The sequence below is a fragment of the Phyllobates terribilis genome, unplaced genomic scaffold (assembly GCF_046119375.1).
Source record: "Phyllobates terribilis strain yellow unplaced genomic scaffold, ASM4611937v1 Scaffold_34__1_contigs__length_13252353, whole genome shotgun sequence".
Taxonomy (NCBI): Eukaryota; Metazoa; Chordata; class Amphibia; order Anura; family Dendrobatidae; genus Phyllobates; species Phyllobates terribilis.
The window spans coordinates 9,621,281-9,646,780 of record NW_027362794.1 but is presented as its reverse complement, the minus strand read 5'-3'; the positions used below and the strand labels follow the sequence as shown (position 1 = coordinate 9,646,780).

Genomic DNA, 25,500 nt, shown 5'->3' with positions numbered 1-25,500 from the left:
GTGTGCCTCACTCCTATCTTGGGGAAAAGCTCTATTAAGGTTGCTTAAAAGCTTGTTTCGAAACTCCAACATTAGCAGGTCCCTTTCCAGGGCGGGAAGCATCTGGCAAAATTTAGTCTTATAACGTGGATCTAACAAGAGTGGCAACACAGTAGTCAGCATTATTTCGAATCCTAACTATACGAGAATCATGTTGCATATAGTGCATCAAGAAGGCACTTGTATGTCAGGCTCTTCCAGGTGGTCCAAAGCCAGGCTCTGTTGCTGGCTGTGTAACACTGATGCTTTTTTCCTCCGTCCCCTCCTGCAAACCACGTTCAACAGAGAGGGGATGATTATCCTCTTCATCCTCTGACAGCTACTCGCCCATCACCTCTTCCTCCTCCTCCTCCATTTGTTCCTCGGCTCTTGCACCTTCACTAACAGTATGTCTGGTGTCACCAAACCCCTCGATCGCCGGAATCCACCGTCACTTGGCATCCGCCTGTGTGACGATAGTCTGGAACTTTGAGACATTCTTATCCCTTCCGCATCCTCCTCTTCTTCTGGGACAACCACCTCGTGCTGCACACTATTCAAATTCTGCTCCAGCATGTGTATGACCGGAATAGTGATGCTGATGATGGCATCGTCAGCGCTAACTATTTTAACCCCTTTCTGACCTTGTCAGTAATAGTACGTAGCTGTGCCCTGGGACTTATGGACCAGCTACGTATTATTACGCGCGCTGCGATCGCGCCCGCACACAAGCGGGGCGATCGCCGCCGAGTGTCAGCTGATTGTCACAGCTGACACCCGGTGCTATGTGCTGGGAGCGGTCCCGCACCGCTCCCAGCACATTATCCCCCGCAATGCTGCGATCGAAGTCGATCACAGCATTGCGGTGGCAAGGGGGCAGGTGATCGGTATACTCGCCTCTCCTGCCGGCGTCCGCGATGTCTGCGGCGGCTTCCGGATGTTGCCATGACGATCCGATGTCATCATGACAACATCCGGGTCACCAGGAGGCAGGACGTTCCTTTGGTCATGCGCAGTGTGCGACCAAAGTAATGTCTCCTCGGTGTGCAGCGCTGACAGGCTGCATGACAAAGAGAGTTGCTGCTCTCTATGCCATGCAGCCGATCAGGCAGCAAAAAGTGAAAGTCCCATAGTGGGACAATGTGAAAAAGTAAAAAAAAAAAAAAAAAGTAGAAAAGTGAAAAAAAAAATGTAAAAAAAATTGTAAAAATATAAAAAAAAAAGAAAAAAAAAATCCCCAAAAAATAAAAATATATTGAACCCATAATATTTATTTATTATGAAAAAAAAAATAAACCAATAAAAGTACACATATTTGGCATCGCCGCGTCCGGAACGACCTGACCTATAAAACTGTCCCACTAGTTAACCCCTTTAGTGAAGACAGTAAAAAAAAAAAAACGAAGCAAAAAACAATGCTTTATCATCATACTGTCAAACAAAAAATGGAATAACACGCGATCAAAAAGACGAATGTAAATAAAAATGGTACCGCTAAAAACGTCATCTTGTCCCGCAAAAAAACAAGCCACCACACAGCAACATTGTCCGAAAAAAAAAAAAGTTATAGCTCTCAGAATAAAGCGACACAAAAAAATATTTTTTCTAGAAAATCGTTTTTATTGTGTAAAAGCGGCAAAACATAAAAAAAACTATATAAAAAATGCACTGACCCGAAGAATAACGCTGCATTATCAATTTTACCACACGCAGAATGGCAGAAAAAAAACGCAAAAAAACAATTCCTGAATTGTTGCTTTTTGTTTATTCTGCCTCCCAAAAATCAGAATAGAAAAAAAATGTCACGTGCCTGAAAATGGTACCAATAAAAAAACCTCAACTTGTCCTGCAAAAAACAAGAAATCACATGACTCTGTCGGCCAAAATATGGAAAAATTATAGCTCTCAAAATATGGTGATGCAAACACTAGTCTGTGCAAAAAAAAGCGTCTTTTAGTGTGTGACCGCTGTCAGTCATAAAAACCCGATATGAATCTGGTATTGCTGTAATCGCACCGACCCGAAGAATAAAGTAGTCTAATCACTTATACCATGCGAGGAATGGTGTAAAAAAATAAACACTAGGGTTACGGATGTGCTAGGGTTAGGGTTGGGGTTGTATTAGGGTTGGGGCTAGGGTTGTTTTTTTTTCAAAAGTAAAGAAAAAAAAAAAGATAATATGGCGACCAGTGTTGACCCAAGTGCTCGCTACTTGAGTTTGCATCGGGTACTCGGGTATGCACTGAGTATCGCGGGTGCTCGAGTGACATGCTCGAGTCTCCGCCCCATATGCTTCGCGGCCAAAAAAAAACGTTGCTGGGGTCGCCTGCCATGCACGAGCGATCCCCGCATGTTTTTTTTGGATGTCTAACAACCGTGAAACATGCGGGGCGGGGACTCGAGCATGTCATTCGAGCACCCGCGATACTTGGTGCATACCCGAGTACCCGATGCAAACTCAAGTAGCGAGCACTTGTGCTCAAGACTAATGACAACTTATTTAATATGTTGACCTAATGTTATCAAATTCTGTCGTACCTTTGGGTTCAAAATGTACACTATACCCCTTGATAAAATTCTTGAGGGGTCTAGTTTCCAAAATGGGGTCACTTGTGGGGGGTTTTCACTATTTCGGCACATCAGGGGCTCCCGAAATGCGACATGGCGTCCGCTCTTGATTCCAGGCAATTTTGCGTTCAAAAAGTCACACAGTGCTCCTTCCCTTCTGAACCCTGATGTGCGCCCAAACAGTGTATTTTCCCCACATATGGGGTATTGGCGCACTCAGGAGAAATTGCACAACAGTTTTTAGGTTCCATTTTCTCCTCTTACCCTTGTGGAACTAAAAAAAATTGGGGCATTTTTGTGGAAAAAGTTAGATTTTTTTTATTTTCACGGCTTCATGTTCTAAACTTCTGTGAAGCACCTGGGGGTTAAGGGTGCTCACCACACATCTAGATAAGTTCCCTCAGGGGTCTAGTTTCCAAAATGGTGTCACTTGTGGGGGTTTTCCACTGTTTAGGCACATCATGGGCACATCCGCTAATTATTCAAGCAAATTTTACATTCAAAAAGTCAAATGGCGCTCCTTCCCTTCCGAACCCTGCCGTGCACCCAAACAGTGGTTTTCCCACACATATGGGGTATTGGCTTACTCAGGAGAGAATGCACAACAAGTTAGATGGTGCAATTTCTCCTGTTACCCTTATGAAAATGCAAAAATGGGGGCTGAAAAACATTTTCGTGGGAAAAATGTGAAAATGTTATTTACATTGCTCCATGTTATAAACTTCTGTGAAGCACCTGGGGGTTCAAGATGCTCACCACACATCTAGATAAGTTCCCTGAGGGGTCCAGTTTCCAAAATGGTATCACTTTCCACTGTTTAGGCACATCAGGGGCTCTCCAAACGCAACATGGCGTCCGCTAATTATTCAAGCAAATTTTACATTCAAAAAGTTAAATGGCGCTCCTTCCCTTCTGAGCCCTGCTGTGCGCCCAGTGTTTTTTCCCCACGTATGGGGTATCTGCGTACTCAGGGGAAATTGCACAACAAATTTTGGGGTCCATTTTTTCCTGTTACCCCTGCAAAAATAAAAAAATTGGGGTCTAAAGTAACATTTTTGTGAAAAAAGTTAAATGTTCAGTTTTTTCTTCCCCATTCCAAAAATTCCTGTGGAGCACGTGAAGGGTTAATAAACTTTTTGAATGTGGTTTTGAGCACCTTGAGGGGTGCAGTTTTTAGAATGGTGTCATTTTTGGGTATTTTCTGTCATAAAGGCCCCTAAAAAAAAAATGGTTTTGTAAATTTTGTTGGAAAAATGAGAAATCGCTGATCAACTTTTAACCCTTATAGCGCACTAATAAAAAAAAAATTTGGTTCCAAAATTGTGCTGATGTAAAGTAGACATGTGGGAAATGTTATTTATTAACTATTTTGTGTAACATATCTCTCTGATTTACCGGAATAAAAATTCAAATTTTGAAAATTGTGAAATTTTCAAAATTTTCGCCAAATTTTCAATTTTTTCCACAAATAAACGCAAGTGATATTGAAGAAATTTTACCACTATCATGAAGTACAATATGTCACGAAAAAACAGTCTCTCATAATCAGCGGGATCTGTTGAAGCGTTTCAGAGTAATTACCTCCTAAAGTGACAGTGGTCAGAATTGTAAACATTGGCCTGGTCATTAACGTGCAAACCACCCTCGGGGGTAAAGGGGTTAATAATAGCCATTTCAAAACTGTGCAGAAGGGTGCAGAGGTCCTTAATCTGTTCCCACTCCGTAAACGTGATACGCCCCACGTCCGTACTGCGTTGGCACAGGCTATACGACATGACATACTGCGTCAGGGCTCGTTGCTGCTGCCACAGTCGCTGCAACATGTGCAGAGTGGAATTCCACCGCGTTGGCACATCACTATCAACCTGTTAACTGTCATGGAGAAAGACCTCTGTATCAATGCAAGTCGATGACATGAGGGGTGCGAACGGCGGAAGTGAGCACACAGCTTCCCGACTTTCTGAAGCAGCTCATCCAGGCCGAGATAGTGGCGGAGAAATCGCTGTACCACCAGGTTGAGGACGTGAGCCATGCAAAGCACGTGTGTGGGTTCGCCTTGGCGTAGAGTCGCAAACAGGTTCGCACCGTTATCGTCCATGGCCTTCCCTGGCTCCAGGTTCAGCGGAGACGGCTATTGCTGAAACTGAGCCTGGAGAGCTGTCCACAACTCTTCAGCTGTATGACTGCGATCTTCAAGGCATATTAATTTGAAGACTGCCTGGTTGCTGTGCTGCGCAGTATGGAGGTGGTGTGAATTTGCTCTGCACTGTTGGAACGCGCGTCTCGTTAAGGCAGAGGTTGATTGCCAAGTGAAGCACAGTGGATTGTCCTTGCAATTTAGCAAATGGAGTTAGGGATTTAGTCAGGATTGATGGCTAATTATCTGCCTGTATTTTTCAGCATTAAGGACTCCATCATACAATTCCATCAGGGAGGCGTCTGATTGCCTCCAACATTATTCTGCAGAAGCAAAACGACCACAAATATACAGCCAATGTCATTAAGAACTGTAAATGGCAAAAAGAAGAAAAAGGAGTCCTGGAAGTGATGATCTGTCCCCACAGAGCCCTGATCTCAACATCAAGTTTGTCTGGGATTACATGAAGAGACAGAAGGTTTTGCGAAAGCCTACATAGGATCTGTGGTTAGATCTCCAAGATGTTCGGAACAATCTCCCTGTCGAGTTCCTTCAAAACTGTGTAAGTGCATCCAGAAGAATTGATGCTTTGATGATGTATTGTGTTCATTCACTTTGTATTTTGTTAATTGATAAAAATAGACACTTCTACTTTTTAAACCCCAGGAGCAGTGGGTCCACACCCAGCCGTGTTACAGGAAGTTTCATCAGTTTTTATTTTAAGTACATTAAGACAACTTTTTCTGTTGAACAACTTCCTTTGTAGAGAAGCTGTCACTTGACATAAATGTGTAATTTTTTCCGTTCTCATGAATCTGCGTCATTTTGTTTTTCTTTCCTGTGCCCCTTAGTTTCTAAAATATGGCACTGTACGCCTTGTGTAAAGTAGTCTTTTTAGCCAACTCGGAGTGGTCTTTAACCCCTTACTGGCCAGGGGCGTATTAGTACACCCCAGGCCATCACTCCCGGTTCCGCACTTTCTCCGGCGCTGAGCCCGCACTGAACCAGGCACATGTCAGCTGATTCTTACAGCTGACATGTGGCTGCAACAGCCGTTGGTGGAATTGCGATCCACCCGCAGCTGTTAACCACTTAAATGCCGCTATCAATCTCCGACAGCGGCATTAGCCCCGCCCATTGGTGACCTGTCACGTGATCGCGGGTTACCGATGCGTGAGCATGGCAACCCGGGGTCTGCAGCAGACCCCTGTGGTTGTCATGTCTTGCTTGCTATGAGCGCCACCTAGTGGTTGGCGCTCATAGCACATGAGCATTTCTGCTACATAGAGGCAATCTGCTCATCGCCTTTCTGAAGCCGAGCCGATCAGGTAACTGCAGCTTCTGGTCTCCTGTGGAGACTATTGAAGCATGCAGAAAGTGGAAAAAAATGTTTTTAAAAATATGAAAAAGGTAAAACAATATATAAAAGTTTAATTCGCCCCCTTTCGCCCCATTCAAAATAAAATAATAAAGAAAAAACACATATTTGGTATTGCTGCGTTCAGAATCGCCCATTCTATCAATATAAAAAAAAGAATTAATCCGGTAAACGGCGTAACGAGAAAATTCTAGACGCCAGAATTATGTTTTTTGGTCGTCACAACATTGAAATAAAATGAAATAACAGGCGATCAGCTCGACACGCAAAAAATAAGCCCTCACTTGGCCCCAGAACCCGAAAAATGGAGACTCTACAGGTCTCGGAAAATGGCGCCATTTTTAGCAAACTTTGGATTTTTTTTTCACCACTTAAATAAAAAAGAACCTATACATGTTTGGTGTCTACAAACTCGTAATGACCTGGAGAATCATAATTGCAGGTCAGTTATAGCATTCAGTGAACGTGGTAAAAAACAAACAACCGTGGAATTGCATTTTTTGTTGCAATTTCACCGCGCTTGGAATTTTTTTCCCCGTTCTCCAGTACATGATATGGTAAAACCAGTGATGGCGTTTAAAAGTACAACTTGTCCCGCAAAAAATAAGCCCTCACATGGCAATATTGACCTAAAAATAAAAAGGCTATGGGTCTGGGAAGAAGGGAAGCAAAAAATGAAAATGCAAAAATGGAAAATGCTCCGGTCATTAAGGGGTTAAAAAGCCTCCCATGTAGAGGAGTTTTGTATCACTACCACTTAGCTAAAGGGAGAAGATTAATATATAAGTAAGAGGAGTGGAGTGGCCGATGGAAAAGGGAATAAAACCAATCCCAGATTCAGAAGAACAGCGGCATTTACACCAAATAAATGTTACAGATTTATGACAAGTGACAGATCCTATTTAATGTGATTGTTTCTGTGACAAAACAGACATTTTCTGATGTTCTATAACTCCTTTCCATATAAATGTATTGTGGGCTGTAGATGGCACCGTGTATGCCATCATTGTAATCTCCATTACTGGATAGAATTAGAGGAGAAAGACTAAGGCTCGAAGCTGTGACCAAAAATTATCAAAAGTGACTGCAGATTTTATTTGTATTTTTTTTCGGCAAAAGGAGTTAATAACAGCGACCACCTGACTGGGGTCTTACATCTTCAAGCAACTATTCCCAATCATCCGGGGAATCTACAAGAAGAAATGTCTTGTTTGCAGCCACTGATTTCTCTGCCTCCATTCAGTCCACAGTTGTGGATTTGTCCGGCTGAATCTTCCATGAGGCTTTTCCTCCATCACTGACTGCGAGGATCCATCACATAACTGCCATAGATTCAGCTTATGTGCTCAGACATCACTGGGAGCCCCCCAGCAATGTATACATGACATTGCCAGAGCAGACCACCCCACTGTATCCAGAGCTGATCACTCCGTACTAGGACCCTGTAATAGAAGTGGACGGCCCCCACACACAGGGGGCAGCTGTGGACGTGGTCCTGTGCCGGCTTCATTAGGGCAAGGTATATAGAGGATCTCATCTGTACCGAGAAGCCGGACGAGCAGTCCTGCAGCAGAAGTGACCGAACACTGCGAGGGTCAGTACCTAGGACCACCTCTTGGGAGGAGGAGGATGTTTTAATGAAGTATAAAAACTTAGGACACTATAGTCCTGATTGATCAATGCAATTATGCCAGAATTCTGGTGTAAATCACTTTGAAAAGTCACAATTTTTGTGCATTGTTGAGTTGATCAAAAATGTTGTGACGTTTGGTGTTTTCACGTCAGTTTTGCCCAGCTTCACCAAAATGGGCAGAGTTGGGGCAAGATGGAAGTGTAGCACCACAGCTTGTCTAATTCATGGCGAACTGTGGCTTCCCTTACACCAGAAATCTTACTCCAGTCCGTGACTGGAGTAAGATTTGTGGCAAGGTGCACGCACCACTTGTCAGAAGTGCATAATTCATGCGCCACTTAATGAATCTGGACCGTCTGACTCCAGCACGCTCCCTCATCAAGAGCAGCTTGAATATGGCCAGTCTTAATGAATCCCTGTCCTAAGTGCTTTATTAGTTAAAGAATAACCGTTGTTTTAATTTTTGTTTTGTAAATTAATATTACACATGATAATAAGTAATTTTATAATCTTATCAGAGAAGTCTTCTTTTTCCTGCTGGATTGATCTTTCAGTCTCAATTCGCGGTAACATCTGTAAAATCTGTATTCAGTGAAGACAAACTTTCCTATTAGTGAGATAGATGACAGTTAGTGCTATTAATACTCTTTAAAGAAGGAAGGGGAGGAGCTAGCGGAAGGGGGAGGAGCTAGCGGAAGGCACAGACCTTCTGCTGCAAGTTCTCCTGAAACCACAGTTACTTCTCCATGGAAGATTGCAGCTGGTGTTTATACATAGAATCCTAGAACATTAGAATTGGAGGAACCTCCAGGGTCCTAGTGTCCAACCCCTGCTCAATGCAGGATTCACTAAACCATCTCAGACAAATGTCTGTCCAGCCTCTGTTTGAAGACTTCCATTGAAGGAGAATTCACCACCTCTCGTGGCAGCCTGTTCCATTGAAGAACGCACCAAATCTGCAGCGTGTGCACACAGCCTTGTTGTTCTTTTGGTCACAGGCAGGTCTTTGCACAGTCCTGAATGATAAGTACAGCACATACACGCTAAGGCTATGTGCCCACGTAGCAGATTTGATGCAGAGCGTTTTTGCCTCTCTCTGGCAGAAAAAAACGCATGCAGATTTACATGCAGATTTACATGCATTTTTTCTGCCAGAGAGAAGTGTTTTTTCAGCATTTTTTCAGCGTTTTCGGATGCGTTTTTTCAAGCACTTTTCCAAGTGATTTTGAGCATAACTTGGAAAAGTGCTTGACAAGTTGGTCACACAATATAAATCCATACAACCGGCATGGATTTATATTGTGTGACCAACGTAGATGCTTTAAATGCTGCATCTATAGTAAAAAAAAAAGAATTAAAAAGTTAAAAAAAAACAAAACAAACCTGTATACTCACCTCTCCAGTCTCCTCCCGGCGGCGTTCTCTCTCTTCAGCGTCCCGCGGTATACTGGCAGGACCTGCGGTGACGTCATTTAGTCAGCTGATGGTCACGCGACCATCACCTGACCTCTGACGTCAGCGGTCGCGTGACCATCAGCTGACTAGATGACCTCACCGCAGGTCCTGCAAGTACACCGCTGGACGGCGAGGAGAGAGGATCGCCGCCGGGAGCAGACCGGAGAGGTGAGTATACAGGGTTTTTTATTTTTAACTTATTTATTTCTTTTTTTCACCGCTTGGTAGCCGGGATGAAGAGGAGTTGTAGTCTCTTCTTCATCCTGGGTACCACACGCACCCCGATTACGCTGCAAATTCTCGGCCATTGAAAGTTAATTGAAACGCAGCAAATCCACATATACCTGCGGGGTTGCTGCTTTTCAATGGCCGCGAATTTGCGGCGTAATCGCGGTAGAAATGGTCATGCTGCATTTTGCAACGCAATGTGAATTCGGCTCTCTAATTAGCGCATCATGTGCACAGCACATCCGAATTCACATTGCTTTGCATGGCAGACGGTTTTACAAGCGTTTTCATGGGCACATAGCCTAAGAGCGGGGAGAAGCTCTAGTGTCACCTGCTGGGATGGCACAATCACTGTCACCAGGATACAGGGGACATTATCAGAAAGGAGGAGATGACGTCTCTTCCCTCTCGCCTATCAGAGAATAGATTGCTGTATACGGGGGGCCTTATCCTCCTCTATTACACATCACTCAGTTCCTAAAGGGAATGATTTGACCATAATACAATATATTTGAGTGGGGCCAGTGCTCCAGTTTTATGTTCATAATGTTGAATGGAGATTGATCAGTTCCAGTGTGTCTGAACAGGGTCCGAGCCCACATCTCCTGAGCTCAGGCTTTACACTGAGCATCACTGTCACGGACGTCAGATGAGAAGGGCATGGAGCACGATGTGGATGGTTGCCTCCGTATCCGCCATTACCTGGACTGCTAGCTTTACCTGGACACTCTGGATCAGCTCCTCCGTCTTGTCGAGACCTCTAAGGGCCTGTTCACACAAGCAGATAAAATATCATTCAGAGTTTCATCCAGAAAAGTGGGAGAATTCTTTTCTCACTTGTCGTCCATGTGCAGTCCAGATCTAATCTGGCTTTTTAACCATTTACAGTTTCCAGGGCTACAGGATTGCAATGTATCTGTATAAAGCAGATTTTTTTCTGTACCCATAGACTTGAATGGGTGAATCTTGTCTGACGGATGAAACGAGGACATGCTGCCATTTTCTTTCTTTATTTTTTGCTCACACACATATTCGATCAGTGACAAAAAAAAAAAAAGACTCCTCTGCACTTTCCCATTGAATAGCATTGGTCTGAGTGCTGTCCATTTGTTCCACAGACAACTTTCCTACTGAAAATACATTCGTGTGAACGAGTCCTAAGAAAGACATTGTAATTGGTTATTAGATGTTGACTGAAGTTTGGCTCTGAAAATGCAGGGCTCTTAAAGACGTTCTCTAATACTTTAATGCAGATGATTTATGCATAAAATAGGTGGTCTATATCAGATGGTTGTAGGTCCGACTCTTGGCTCCCCACCAATAAGTTGTTTATAGCTCTGGCAACGGCCGGATGTAACTTGTGCACAGAGCGCACCCCAGTGGCCACTGCCTGGTGCTGCAGATCACCTCCGGTACTCCTCAATAGCTGGTCTGCACCCGGCAGCGGCCGCAGTGTACGGAGCGGTTTTGTTCCATTTTGAACATTGCCTGCATCTTGCCAGAGGTGATGGCGGCTGATCATCGGGGGGCCGATGGTTGGACCCCCACCTATCTTATATTAATGACCTATCCAGTGGAGTATAAAAGTGTTTGATAACTCCTTTTAAAATCTTGTTTCCATCCCATTGTCTTATACAGCGTGTATCTGTGTTCTTTGTGTAACCAGATCGGCCTGACCTCTGATCGTTCTTTCTAGGCCTCTATTACAGCTCTTACAGCCCCAGCATGCATCATTTGTGCTGGAGAGGAATATGAAGACGCAGGAGCAAATAGAAGAACAATTAGGAAAGCTTGGATTATTAGAAGAGCAAAAAATGCTCATAGTGGAGGTGAGCCTATTATTATTATTATTTTATTTTTTTTAACTTTCATTTTTATATTTTTTTATTTTTAGGACATTTGTTTCCTCTCTTCAGAAAATAACAGAAGATAAGATTGATTAAAGCTTCTGGAAAGGTGTTCAATAACGTCTGATCAGGTGGCTGGTTTGTAATGGTTGTCCCAACTTACCAATCCCTCTCTCCTGCGGTGAATGTGACATTGTGGGATGAATATATATATATGTATATGTATATGTGAAAAGTTGTTTGCCCCTTCCTGATTTCTCATTCTTTTGCATGTTTGTCACACTTAAATATTTCAGATCTCAAAACAAATTTTAATATTAGACAAAGATAACACAAGGAAACACAAAATGCAGTTTTTAAATGAAGATCCTAATTATTAAGGGAAAAAGAAATCCAAACCTACAGGGCCCTGTGTGAAAAAGTGATTGCCCTCTAAACCTAATAACTGGTTGAAGCACCCTCAGCAACAACAACTACAATCAAGTGTTTGGGATAATTGGCAATGAGCCTTTTACAACACTCTGGAGGAATTTTTTCCCACTCATCTTTGCAAAATTGTTGTAATTTAGCCACATTGGAGGGTTTCCGAGCATGAACCGCTTTCTTAAGGTCAGGACTTTGACTAAGCCACTGCAAAGTCTTAATTTTGTTTTCCTTAAGCCATTCAGAGGTGGATTTAATGGTGTGTTTTGGATCATTGTCCTGCTGCATAACCCAAGTGCACTTCAGCTTGAGGTCATGAACAGATGGCCGGACATTCTCTTTCAGGATTTTTTGGTTAACCTGTCACACTGTCACAGAATACTGGAGGTAGGGGGCCTAAGCTGACCCTAAGCTGGGGCCCTGACTAATCCCTCATCCTGGAGGTACTGTTAAAGGTACAGAGGTCCAGGCCGCCAGCGTAACCCCTACCTTCTGAGGATCCCTGCACCTAAGTAATCTAGTCCTGAGAAGGACCCCGATCACAACAATAGGGAACCAGAAATAATATGCCCACACACAGTATTTAGACGAACGAGACAGTACAAGGGAAAAACCAAAACCACCTTGCATACAACTTCTAAACAACTACAACAGAGGGAACACCAACGGGAAAGGAGATAAATGATAAAGCGAGGAAAGGGAAAACACACTTCCAAATACACTTATCTCAGCAACTCCAGACACCACGATCCGCTCTGTCAGTCTGAATGAAAAGCTTTCACCGACACCTCCCAAACAGACCTGCAGGAATATAAAGGAGTCTCACTAAAGAAGCATTGATTGCAGCTGGGCGAGGCTGGACCTCAGCTAGCCCAGAGAGAGAGAGAATTAACTCCTACACTGCCGAGAAAACACAAAGCACCAACAAGTCAGCTGCGAGAAGTCAGGCTGTGTACTCGTGACGATCTTCGTGGCAACACACCCGTGACAGTACCCCCCCTTCTACGAGGGGCCTCTGGACCCTCAGGGCCAGGTTTATCCGGGTGAGTCGTGTGGAAGGCCCGAACTAATCGGTCTGCGTTAATATCCGACGCAGGAACCCACATCCTCTCCTCAGGACCATACCCCTTCCAATGAACCAAGTACTGAAGGGACCGGCGATTAAAGCGTGAATCAATGACCCTCGATACCTGGAACTCCAAGTTACCATTGACAACCACAGGAGGGGGAGGTAAAGGTGACGGTACCACCGGCGCCACATACCTCTTAAGCAATGATCTGTGAAACACGTTGTGAATTTTAAACGTAGGGGGGAGGTCAAGACGGAATGCCACCGGATTAATAACAGAACTGATTCTGTACGGCCCGATGAACCTGGGACCCAGTTTCCAGGAGGGAACCTTAAGTTTAATATTCCTGGTAGACAACCATACCTGATCGTTCACACTTAGGTCCGGACCAGACACTCTCCTCCTATCAGCCATACGTTTGTATCGGTTCCCCATAGTATTCAGATTCTTCAGCACCCCTCTCCATACTGAAGCGAGAGATGAGGAAAATCGTTCCTCCTCCGGAACCCCCGAAGAGCCCCCCCTACTGAAAGTACAAAACTGGGGGTGAAAACCATATGCCCCAAAAAACGGGGACTTACCAGTGGACTCGCTCCGCCTATTATTGAGAGCAAACTCTGCCAGAGGTAGGAAAGAAGCCCAGTCCTCCTGGTTCTCTGACACAAAACACCGAAGATATGTCTCCAAGCTCTGGTTCATACGTTCCGTCTGACCATTGGTCTGAGGATGAAAAGCCGACGAGAATGACAAATGCATCCCCCGCCGTGCACAAAACGCCTTCCAGAACTTGGACACAAACTGAGACCCCCGATCAGACACCACCTCGGAGGGTACCCCGTGAAGCCTCACAATCTCCCCAATGAACACCTGCGCAAGAGTTTTAGCATTAGGGAGAGCCGGAAGAGCGATAAAATGTGCCATCTTGCTGAACCTGTCCACTACAACGAGTATGACCGTTTTACCCGAAGACGGAGGGAGGTCAGTAATAAAGTCCATAGACAGATGAGTCCAAGGACGCTCCGGGATCTTCAAAGGTAAGAGGGCCCCAGACGGACGGGTATGTGAGGTCTTAGAGCGCGCACAAACCCCACAGGACGCGACAAAAGTTACCACCTCTTTATGTAAGTTAGGCCACCAAAACCGACGCGAGAGGAGATCCACAGTTGCTTTACTCCCCGGGTGTCCTGCAAAAACTGAGTTATGGTGTGCCTCGATCACCTTTTGTCGCAACTGATCTGGAACGAACAGTCTCCCCGGAGGTCCAACAGGGGCGTCTCCCTGAGCCTCCAATATCTCCTCCTCCAGCTCAGAGCATACTGCCGAAACCACCACCCCCTCCTGAAGAATAGGAATCGGGTCGTCCGTATTCCCGGCCCCAGGGAAACTACGAGATAAGGCATCCGCCTTTACATTTTTAGACCCAGGACGATATGTAACGACGAAATTAAACCTGGTAAAAAACAATGACCACCTAGCTTGTCTGGGATTCAGACGTTTAGCGGACTCCAGATATAGCAGGTTCTTGTGATCGGTGATGACGGTGACCGGATGAACTGCCCCCTCCAAAAAATGGCGCCACTCCTCAAAAGCTAACTTAATGGCCAAGAGTTCCCTATTGCCGACATCGTAATTCCTCTCAGCGGACGACAATTTTTTAGAGAAAAAGGCGCACGGATGCCACTTACCAGGGGACGAACCCTGTGACAATACTGCTCCCACCCCTACCTCGGAAGCGTCTACCTCTACAAAGAATGGCTGAGACGCATCAGGTTGAATGAGTATGGGTGCCGAGGCAAAACATTTTTTCAAGGAGGAGAATGCTTGACAAGCCTTGTCAGACCACCTAGAAAAATCCGTCCCCTTTTTAGTCATGTCTGTGAGAGGCTTAACCATGGACGAGAAATTACGAATGAACTTCCGGTAATAGTTAGCAAACCCCAGGAAACGTTGTAGTGCCTTAAGATTCTCCGGCCGATCCCACTCAAGAACTGCCCGCACTTTCCCAGGGTCCATACGAAAACCGGACGCTGAAACCAGGAAGCCTAAAAACTGGAGTTCCTGTACGGCGAACACACACTTTTCCCACTTGGCATACAGTTTATTATCCCGCAAGATCTGTAACACCTGTCTAACGTGCTCCTGATGAGACACCAGATCCGGCGAGTAAATTAAGATATCATCCAGATATATGACAACAAACTGTCCCACCAGGTGGCGAAAAATATCATTAACAAAGTGTTGAAACACCGCCGGGGCATTAGTCAGACCGAATGGCATGACAAGGTTCTCATAATGCCCCTCCGGAGTGTTAAAAGCCGTCTTCCACTCATCCCCCTCCTTCATCCTAATCAGATTGTACGCCCCCCTGAGATCCAACTTAGAGAACCATTTGGCGCCCACGATCTGATTAAAGAGATCGGGAATAAGTGGGAGCGGATACGGATCTCGGACCGTAATCCGATTAAGTTCACGGAAATCCAGGCAAGGGCGTAGGCCTCCATCTTTCTTCTTAACAAAGAAGAACCCCGCGGCCACCGGAGAAGATGAAGGTCTAATATGCCCCTTAGCCAGACTTTCAGAAATATAATCCTTCATGGCCTGCCTCTCAGGACCAGAAAGGTTATACAACCTAGCTTTAGGTAACTTGGCCTCAGGGAGCAGTTTTACAGAACAGTCATACACGCGATGAGGAGGTAGTTCCTGACACCCATTCTCCGAGAATACATCCTCAAAGTCCGCCAGAAATGGAGGTAAGACCCAAGGAGTAACCGCACCGATGACCGTGTTCATGCAGTTTTTATTACAGAATTTACTCCATTGGCTTATCTCTCTGGTTTGCCAATTAATAACCGGGTTATGCTTAGCTAACCAAGGAAGGCCCAACACTATAGGAGTGGGAAGACCCTCCAACACGTAGCAAGACAACAGTTCTTTATGTATTGCCCCCACTTGAAGTTTTACGCCATGCACAGCTTGCAAAAAACTTCCCTGACCGAGAGGTCTGGCATCGATCGAGAATATGGGGATGGGTTTAGCCAACTCACTCAATCGCATACCTTGAACCCGGGCAAACCGAGCATCAACCAGATTAGCCCCGGCCCCACTATCCAGAAGAACAGATATCCTCTCAGTTCTCGTACCCACCACCACCTCCGCCGGTACGAGAAACTGAGACGAACCTAGGGACGAAATACCTACTCCCAGATTGCCGTCCACCACACAACCTGGGATCAACAGTTTTTTCGACGACTCTTTACTCTGCAAGGGACGGGATGGACACCCCCCAATAAAATGTCCCTTTTTCCCGCAGAGAAAACACCTTCCTGTCTTATGGCGCACCACCGGTCCCCTTCCCCGAAATGATGTCCCTCCTAATTGCATAGGCTCCTCCGGACTGACCAGGGGAACCACCATATGAGGGGACCTTGTAAGAGGTGGAGACATTACAGGGGGTAGAGTTATCCCGCACCTCTCCCGAAGCCGTCTGTCAACGCGAATAGCAAGGGCCATAGCGGCTTCCAGTGACGCGGGAGAGTCATACTGTGCCAACACATCCTGTAATTTGTCGGATAAACCATGACAAAACTGGCTCCTAAGAGCCGGGTCATTCCACTGGGTGTCCGTGGCCCACCTACGGAACTCCGAACAGAATTCCTCCGCCGGACGATCTCCCTGCTGAATCCTACGTAACTTAGACTCAGCAAGGGAGATCCGATCTGGGTCATCATATACGAGTCCCAGAGCAGCGAAAAACCTATCCACAGACTGGAGAACCGGGGAGCTTGGGGGAAGAGAGAACGCCCAAGATTGTGGGTCCCCTTGTAGGAGCGAGATGACAATTCCCACCCTTTGTTCTTCACTGCCCGATGACCGAGGCCGCAGCCGAAAGTACAATTTGCATGCCTCCCGGAAAACAAAAAACTTGTCCCGCCCCCCAGTGAACCTGTCAGGGAGAGCTACTTTAGGTTCTGGTCCGGCTTGCTCCAGAGGATGCAAAACCTTGGACCTAACGTCCGCCAGCCCCATGGACAAACTCTGCAACTGCCGAGCTAGACCGGCTACTGGATCCATGGTAGCTGGAGAAAAACTAAGATGGTCGGTGAAAATGTCACACTGTCACAGAATACTGGAGGTAGGGGGCCTAAGCTGACCCTAAGCTGGGGCCCTGACTAATCCCTCATCCTGGAGGTACTGTTAAAGGTACAGAGGTCCAGGCCGCCAGCGTAACCCCTACCTTCTGAGGATCCCTGCACCTAAGTAATCTAGTCCTGAGAAGGACCCCGATCACAACAATAGGGAACCAGAAATAATATGCCCACACACAGTATTTAGACGAACGAGACAGTACAAGGGAAAAACCAAAACCACCTTGCATACAACTTCTAAACAACTACAACAGAGGGAACACCAACGGGAAAGGAGATAAATGATAAAGCGAGGAAAGGGAAAACACACTTCCAAATACACTTATCTCAGCAACTCCAGACACCACGATCCGCTCTGTCAGTCTGAATGAAAAGCTTTCACCGACACCTCCCAAACAGACCTGCAGGAATATAAAGGAGTCTCACTAAAGAAGCATTGATTGCAGCTGGGCGAGGCTGGACCTCAGCTAGCCCAGAGAGAGAGAGAATTAACTCCTACACTGCCGAGAAAACACAAAGCACCAACAAGTCAGCTGCGAGAAGTCAGGCTGTGTACTCGTGACGATCTTCGTGGCAACACACCCGTGACATAACCAGCAGAATTCATGGTTCCATTTACCACAGCAAGTCTTCCAGGTCCTGAAGCAGCATAACAGTCCCAGACCATCACGCTACCGCCACCATATTTTACTGTTGGTATGATGTTCCTTTTTTGAAATGCAGTGTTACTTCTACGCCAGATGTAATGGGACATACACCTTCCAAAAAGTTCAACTTTTGTCTTGTCAGTCCACAGAGTATTCTCCCAAAAGTATTGGCGATCATCAAGATGTTTTCTGCCAAAACTGAGATGAGCCTTTGTTCTTATTGCTCAGCAGTGGTTTTCGTCTTGGAACTCTGCTATGCGTGTCATTTGTAGTCATGAACACTGTCCTTAACTGAGGGAAGTGAGACCTGCAGTTCTCTGGATGTTGTTGTGGGGTCTTTTGTAACCTCTTGGATGAGTCGTTGCTGCGCTCTTGGGGTAATTTTGATCAGCCGGCCACACCTAGGAAAGTTCACCATTGTTCCATATTTTCACCTATTGTGGATAATGACTCCCACTGTGGTTCGCTGGAGTCCCAAATCTTTAGAAATGGCTTTAGAACTTTTTCCAGACTGATAGATCTCAATTACTTTGTTTCTCATTTGGTCCTGAATTTCTTTGGATCGCAGCATGATGTCTAGCTTTAGAGGATCTTTTGTTCTACTTCACTTTGTCAGGCATGTCCTATTTAAGTGATTTCTTGATTGAGAACACGTGTGGCAGTAAACAGGGCTGTGTGGGGCTACGGAAATTGAACTCAGCTTCCCAAAGATGTGACAAATCACAGTTAATTTATGTTTTAAGGAGGGAGGGGCATCACTTTTTCACACAGGGCCCTGTAGGTTTGGATTTCCTTTTCCCTTAATCATAAAAACCTGCCTTTTAAAAACTGCATTTTGTGTATACTTGTGCTATCTTTGTCTAATAGGAGTCTGCTGCTGACATTGGTATTGGGGTAATGTCCCCCAATTCTGTTAATATCCTCCATCCTGGTATGTATGGTCCCTCCTTCCTGGTATATGTGGCCCCCATCCCATTTTGGTATACGTGGCCCTCATCCCCATCCTGGAATGCATGGCACCCATTGATCCCCCATCCTGGTATTCATGGCACCCCTTTGATCTACCATCCTGGTATGCATGGCACCCCTTGATCCCCCATCCTGGTATGCATGGCATCCCTTGATCACCCATCCTGGTATGCATGACACCCCTTGATCCCCCATTCTGGTATGTATGGCACCCCTTGATCACACATCCTGGATATATACAGTAACAGACCAAAAGTTTGGACACACCTTCTCATTTAAAGATTTTTCTGTATTTTCAATGACTATGAAAATTGTACATTCACACTGAAGGCATCAAAACTATGAATTAACACATGTGGAATTATATACTTAACAAAAAAGTGTGAAACAACTGAAAATATGTCTTATATTCTAGGTTCTTCAAAGTAGCCACCTTTTGCTTTGATGACTGCTTTGCACACTCTTGGCATTCTCTTGATGAGCTTCAAGAGGTAGTCACCGGAAATGGTTTTCACTTCACAGGTGTGCCCTGTCAGGTTTAATAAGTGGGATTTCTTGCCTTATAAATGGGGTTGGGACCATCAGTTGGTTTGTGCAGAAGTCTGGTGGATACACAGCTGATAGTCCTACTGAATAGAATTTGTACTATGGCAAGAAAAAAAGCAGAAAAACACGTCCCCAGCATGAGACACCCATTCAGGGCCAGCGTAAGGGCAAGCAGACTAGGCATCAGCCTGGGGCCTCCAGCCCGTGGCGTGCCGCTATAGGGCCCGTGAGTTCGTCCCCCCGCATCGCGTATTGAACTGTATCGGTAGCGGGGGAATGACTGTGCCTGCAGAGTGGAGCTGCTGAGACGCTCTGCAGAGCATGGAGCAGCTGGAGAACGAGGAGAGGTGAGTATTGTATGTATTTGTTTTTTATACGTGGTGACCATAATACTGCAGAACTGGGGGGCTGCACTATACTGTATGGAGTGGCTGAATTATACTCTATGGTTGGGGCCGAATTATACTTTATCGAGGACTATGGGTTGCATTATATTATATGTACTATATGTTTGGCTGCATTATACTATAGGGAGGCTGCATTATACTCTATTAAGGACTGAGGAGAATGCATTATACTTTATGAAGGACTATGGGGAGTGCATTATACACTATGAAGGACTATGGAGAGTGCATTATACTATAGGGAGGGCTATGGGGAGTGCATTATACTATAGGGAGGGCTATAGGGAGTGGCATTATACTATATGGAGGGCTATAGGGAGTGCATTATACTATATGGAGGACTATGAGGTGCATTCCATTATATGGAGGACTATGGGGAGTATATTATACTATATGGAGGGCTATGGGGAGTGTATTATACTATATGGAGGACTATGAGGTGCTTTATACTATATGGAGGGCTATGGGGAGTGTATTATGCTATATGGAGGACTATGAGGTGCATTATACTAATATGGAGGGCTATGGGGAGTGCATTATACTATATGGAGGACAATGAGGTGCATTATACTATATGGAGGACAATGAGGTGCATTATACTATATGGAGGGCTATGGGGAGTGTATTATACTATATGGAGGACTATGAGGTGCATTATACTATATGGAGGGCTATGGGGAGTGTATTATACTATATGGAGGACTATGGGGAGTGTATTATACTATATGGAGGGCTATGGGGAGTGTATTATACTATATGGAGGGCTATGAGGTGCATTATACTATATGGAGAACTATGAGGTGCATTATACTATATAGAAGGCTATGGGGAATATATTATACTATTTGGAGGAATATGGGCCACATTATACAATATGGAGTGCTGTGGGGCACATTATACAATATGGAGGACTATGGGGAGTACATTATACTATAGGGAAGGCTATAGGGAGTGCATTATACTATATGGAGGGCTATGGGGCAGTGTATTATACTATATGGAGGGCTGTGGGGCAGTGTATTATACTATACAGAGGGCTATGGGAAGTGTATTATACTATATGGAGGACTATGGGGAATGTATTATACTATATTGAGGAATATGGGCCACATTATACAATATGGAGGGCTGTGGGGCACATTATACTATATGGAGGACTATTTGGAGTGCATTATACTATTTGGAGGACTATGGGCCGTATATTATACGATATGGAGGACTTTGGGGAGTGCATTATACTATTTAAAGGGCTATGGGGAGTGTATTATACTCTATGGAGGACTATGAAGTGCATTTTACTATATGGAGGGCTATGGGGAGTGCATTATATTATATGGAGGGCTATGGGGAGTGTATTATACTACATGGCGGACTATGAGGTTCATTATACTATATGGAGGACTATGAGGTGCATTATACTATGTGGAGGGCTACGGGGAGTGTATTATACTATTTGGAGGAATATGGGTCACATTATACAATATGGAGCTCTGTGGGGCACATTATACAATATTGAAGACTTTGGGGAGTGCATTATACTATAAGGAGTGTATTATACTATATGGAGGGTTATGGGGCAGTGTATTATACTATATGGAGGGCTATGGGGCAGTGTATTATATTATATGGAGGGCTATGGGGAATGTATTTACTATATTGAGGAATATGGGCCAGATTATACAATATGAAAGACTATGGGGAGTGCATTATACTATATGAAGGACTATGGGGAGTATATTATACTATAGGGAGGGCTATGAGGTGCATTATACTATATGGAGGGCTATGAGGTGCATTATACTATATGGAGAACTATGAGGTGCATTATACTATATAGAGAGCTATGGGGAGTGTATTATACTATTTGGAGGAATATGGGCCACATTATACAATATGGAGGGCTATGGGGAGGGCATTATACTATATAGAGATCTATAGGGAGTGTATTATACTATATGGAGGACTATGGGGCACATTATACAATATGGGGGGCTGTGGGGCACATTATAAAATATGGAGTCTATGGCATGTATTATACTAAACAAGCAAAATGCTGCCTATTCATCGAGTAATTGGATTGTTTATGCCAGAACAAAAATCCTTGTTCTCAGCAGCACATCGGCCGGTGTAACCTGCAGATGTGCTGCTGATAACATGATGCTGTATGGGGACAGATTGATCTATTAGTGATTGTTCTGTATCCATCATTCTTCCTCAGCTGGTGTAAAGAGGTCGGGAAACAAGCGTCGAACGGCTTCAGTATTGTGGATTGTTCTCGTTTAGCGGCCTGATCTCAGCGCATGTAAATACAAGCTAAATGTTTGTGTGGTGCTGTATGTCAGCATTTGGGACCCCACTTTAAACTTTTCCCCAGGGCCCCACTTGACCGTATACGGCCAACCCGGGTTCCACCTTTCATAAGCCTCCGCCCCCATCTTACCACACTTACATACTTTAACAAATAAAAACACTGCACCTGTAATTTTCTTTGGATAAATTTGGCCACAGCGGCCATTTTATTAACAAACAACATTAACATATATACATTATTATGAAATAAATAAGAAGGGAGGGTTCTTGGAGTTAAAAATTGATCTGGCAAAACTAAACCGAAGTCGAACCACCGTGTTACCCTCAGCCGTCCATCACCAGCTCGAGGGCACCAAAAGCTCCCAGGGTAAAACCCCGTCCAGAGCCCCAAAAACCAGATGCCAGATCATCCCTCTTAATCAAACCACTGCATGTAAAATTCAAATAATTTTCCACCGACACTTCTGTGCCAACTCCAAGAACCCCACCCCCCGCCACAAACGAACAGCCCTGACCACCTCAGGCTTGTGAGCGCCCCAACACCGCCATGGCCCTCTCAATCCCCTCCTGTATAGCCAATGTCCACAAATCAATTCCAACATCGTTCAGATGTACGCCATCCTTTGCCCAAAATTCTCCAACCCCTGCCTCAAGATCAAGATGCCGAACACTTATTCCCCCGTTCCTACCGACAAACGCTGCTATGGCCCTATTTAACTTAACTCGTGCCCTGTTAATGCCCTTCACTGATCTAGCCTTCCTCCATTTTTTTCTCGGTACAATGTCAGACCAAACCGTTAACACCCCCGGAAAAGATGTCCACAACTTTAAAAAATCAATCCGAATATCCCTCATCAATTCCCTAACCGGCCGAGACCCCAAATCATTCCCCCCCAAATGCACTACCAAAATATCCGGCGCCCGGTCCAAACGAGCCGCCTTATGGAATTCAGACAGCATCCTTCTCCATACCATCCCTCGAAAACCTAGCCACCGAACCACCGCTTGCTCCCTGCTAAAACCCAATTGCCTACCGTTCGGCCTCACGTCCGCCCGCAGCGCCCCCCAATGAACGAAAGAGTGTCCGAGAATCCAGACTAATAATGGGAGGCCACCTGCAAAAAGACAACCAAAGAATTGTATTCACTTCTGACCAGATAAAACATAAGCCTGCACACCTAATGCCGTACATAGGACAGATAACGATCTGAACTCCACCTCCCAATGCACTTTATCACCTCCTGGCTTAAACCCAAACCGTCCGCTTCTGACGCCGCACCGATTCTGAACGAATGTGACCCGTATACCTCAAGGCTAAGGCCCAATTCTATGATCCCTTTCTTAAACACTGCAATAAATTGAAAACGAGACAAAAACTCACCATTTTTATGACACAATAATGGGCCCTTACGTCCCGACCAGACTTGCCAATAAGCCATTAAACATCTCCTAGGACACATAAACGATCCATCAACTTCCCCCAATACCACTCGCTTGCCTCTTCCCAATTGATCCGTCTTCCCCCTCCTGATCCAGAATTCAGTGCACCTGTCCCGACCGCTCACGTCCTCGGCAAACAAACCATCAGCCTTATTCCTACTTGGTGCCACCAACTCACCTAATCTTAGTGCGCCGAAAAACGCCCATGAAAAAGCCAACCTAAACAGTGTGGCTTCAAAAGCCGAACAACAGATCTTATCCAACGCAAAACCCAACTGCTCTAAAATACTAAAAGTCACCGGTCTTCGTTTATCTAACACTTTACTTCCCCTCCTAAAGCCCTTAATTGCTTGTTTCACTAAAAACGATTTTGTAACATCTTTTAACCCCTGTAATCTAAAACCGAATGCCAATCCTGCAACAAATTTACTAACTTTTGAAACGGACCATCCGCTCTCCGCTGCCTTTCCCACAAGAAACAACACCGCCATCTCTCTATCTCCCTCACTCTCCACGCCACCCCACTGCAAAATACAGCTTTGCCATACTCGCCATGATGCCTCGTATGATGCCCAAGTCTGCCTTGTAATGGACTCCTGTATTAAATGTCCTGCTCTTCCATAACCAGCTGCCACAAATGCGAAGGGCATTCCTGTCCCGCGTCCTCGGCCTCTGGTGCTAGCGCCCGAAAACGGTCCCACTGAAAACGAGACAAGGCATCTGCTATGGTATTTTGCACACCTGGAACATGTACCGCTGTAATCCAAGCATTCAAGTTAAGGCAACAAAGAACTAGTTCCCTCAGCAGCCTAATCACAGGCGGGGACGAGGCCGACAAGCTGTTTATGACAGACACCACTCCCATGTTGTCGCAATGAAACTGAATTCTCCTGTTGGCAAAACACTCACCCCAAATAGTAACCGCAACAACGATGGGAAACAATTCCAAAAAAGCCAAATTCTTCATAAGACCCTTCTCCGTCCACTCGCCCGGCCATACTCCAACACTCCACCTCCCTTTCCAATAGGCCCCATAACCAGCACCTCCTGCCGCATCCGTAAATATCTCACAATCAAAGCTGCTTAAGAACTCCTGCTGGATTAATGACCTGCCGTTATAACTTTCCAAAAACAGCTTCCAAACCTTTAGATCCTCCTTGTGTTCCCTATTTAGCCGAATAAAATGATGGGGGGCCCGCACTCCTGCTGTCGCGCCTGACAACCTGCGACAAAATATTCTGCCCATTGGCATAATCCTGCATGCAAAATTCAGTCGCCCTGACAGCGATTGCAACTCCCTCAGGGTCACCTTGCGCAGCCTCCCGACTCTATCAACCTCCTGCTTGAGCAAAATCAATTTGTCCTCCGGTAACCGACACTCCATCCTTTCTGTATCAATTACAATGCCCAAAAAACTTATGGTTGTGCAAGGGCCTTCTGTCTTTTCTTCAGCCAATGGTACGCCAAAATGCTCTGCCACCCACACCATAGTACTTAATAAATTCCTACACAACAACGATTGCGGAGGGCCTATAAACAAGAAATCATCCAAATAATGAATGACTGACTTAACTGATGCCAGGTCCTTCACAACCCATTCCAAAAATGTACTAAACGTTTCAAACAAAGAACACGAAATTGCACAACCCATTGGCAAACACCTATCCACGTAATATGCCCCATTCCAAAAACAACCTAACAACGGGATACTATCCGGGTGAACTGGCAGCAACCTAAAAGCCGACTCGATATCCGTTTTTGCTAGCAACGATCCTGACCCATATCGCCGTACCCATTGCACCGCAGCATCAAATGAAGTATATTCAACTGAACACAATTCTTGTGCAATGCCATCGTTCAACGAGAGCCCCTTGGGGTACGACAAATGCTGAATTAACCGAAACTTATTCCTCTCTTTTTTGGGCACAACCCCCAGTGGCGAGATAATCACTTTGCTACTAGGTAAGTCCTGAAACGGTCCTGCCATCCTGCCCAATTCCACTTCCTTAGCCAATTTCACACTGACCACATCAGGATGAAGGGAGGCAGACAACAAATTTTTTACTGAAACGGGGACCTCGTGCTCAGGAAGAGGTATTCTAAAACCTTCCAAAAAACCTTCCGAAATAACCTTAGCCTTCAACTGATCCGGATACCTACTTAGAAAGGGGGCCATTGCGTGCACCCTCACTGGAGTCCCCCCTTTGACCGGTACCCACTGTCGGCTTTCCCTTACCCTTTTTAAAACATTTTGTTGCTCCGTGTGACCCTCCACTACAATG

General features: G+C 45.2%; 1 protein-coding gene across 1 annotated transcript in view; it reads left to right on the top strand.

Annotated features, from left to right (window-relative positions):
• LOC141180638 (uncharacterized protein C8orf76 homolog) overlaps nucleotides 1-25,500 on the top strand; it is a 211,217-nt gene that overhangs the window by 173,748 nt on the left and 11,969 nt on the right. The window lies entirely within an intron of this gene.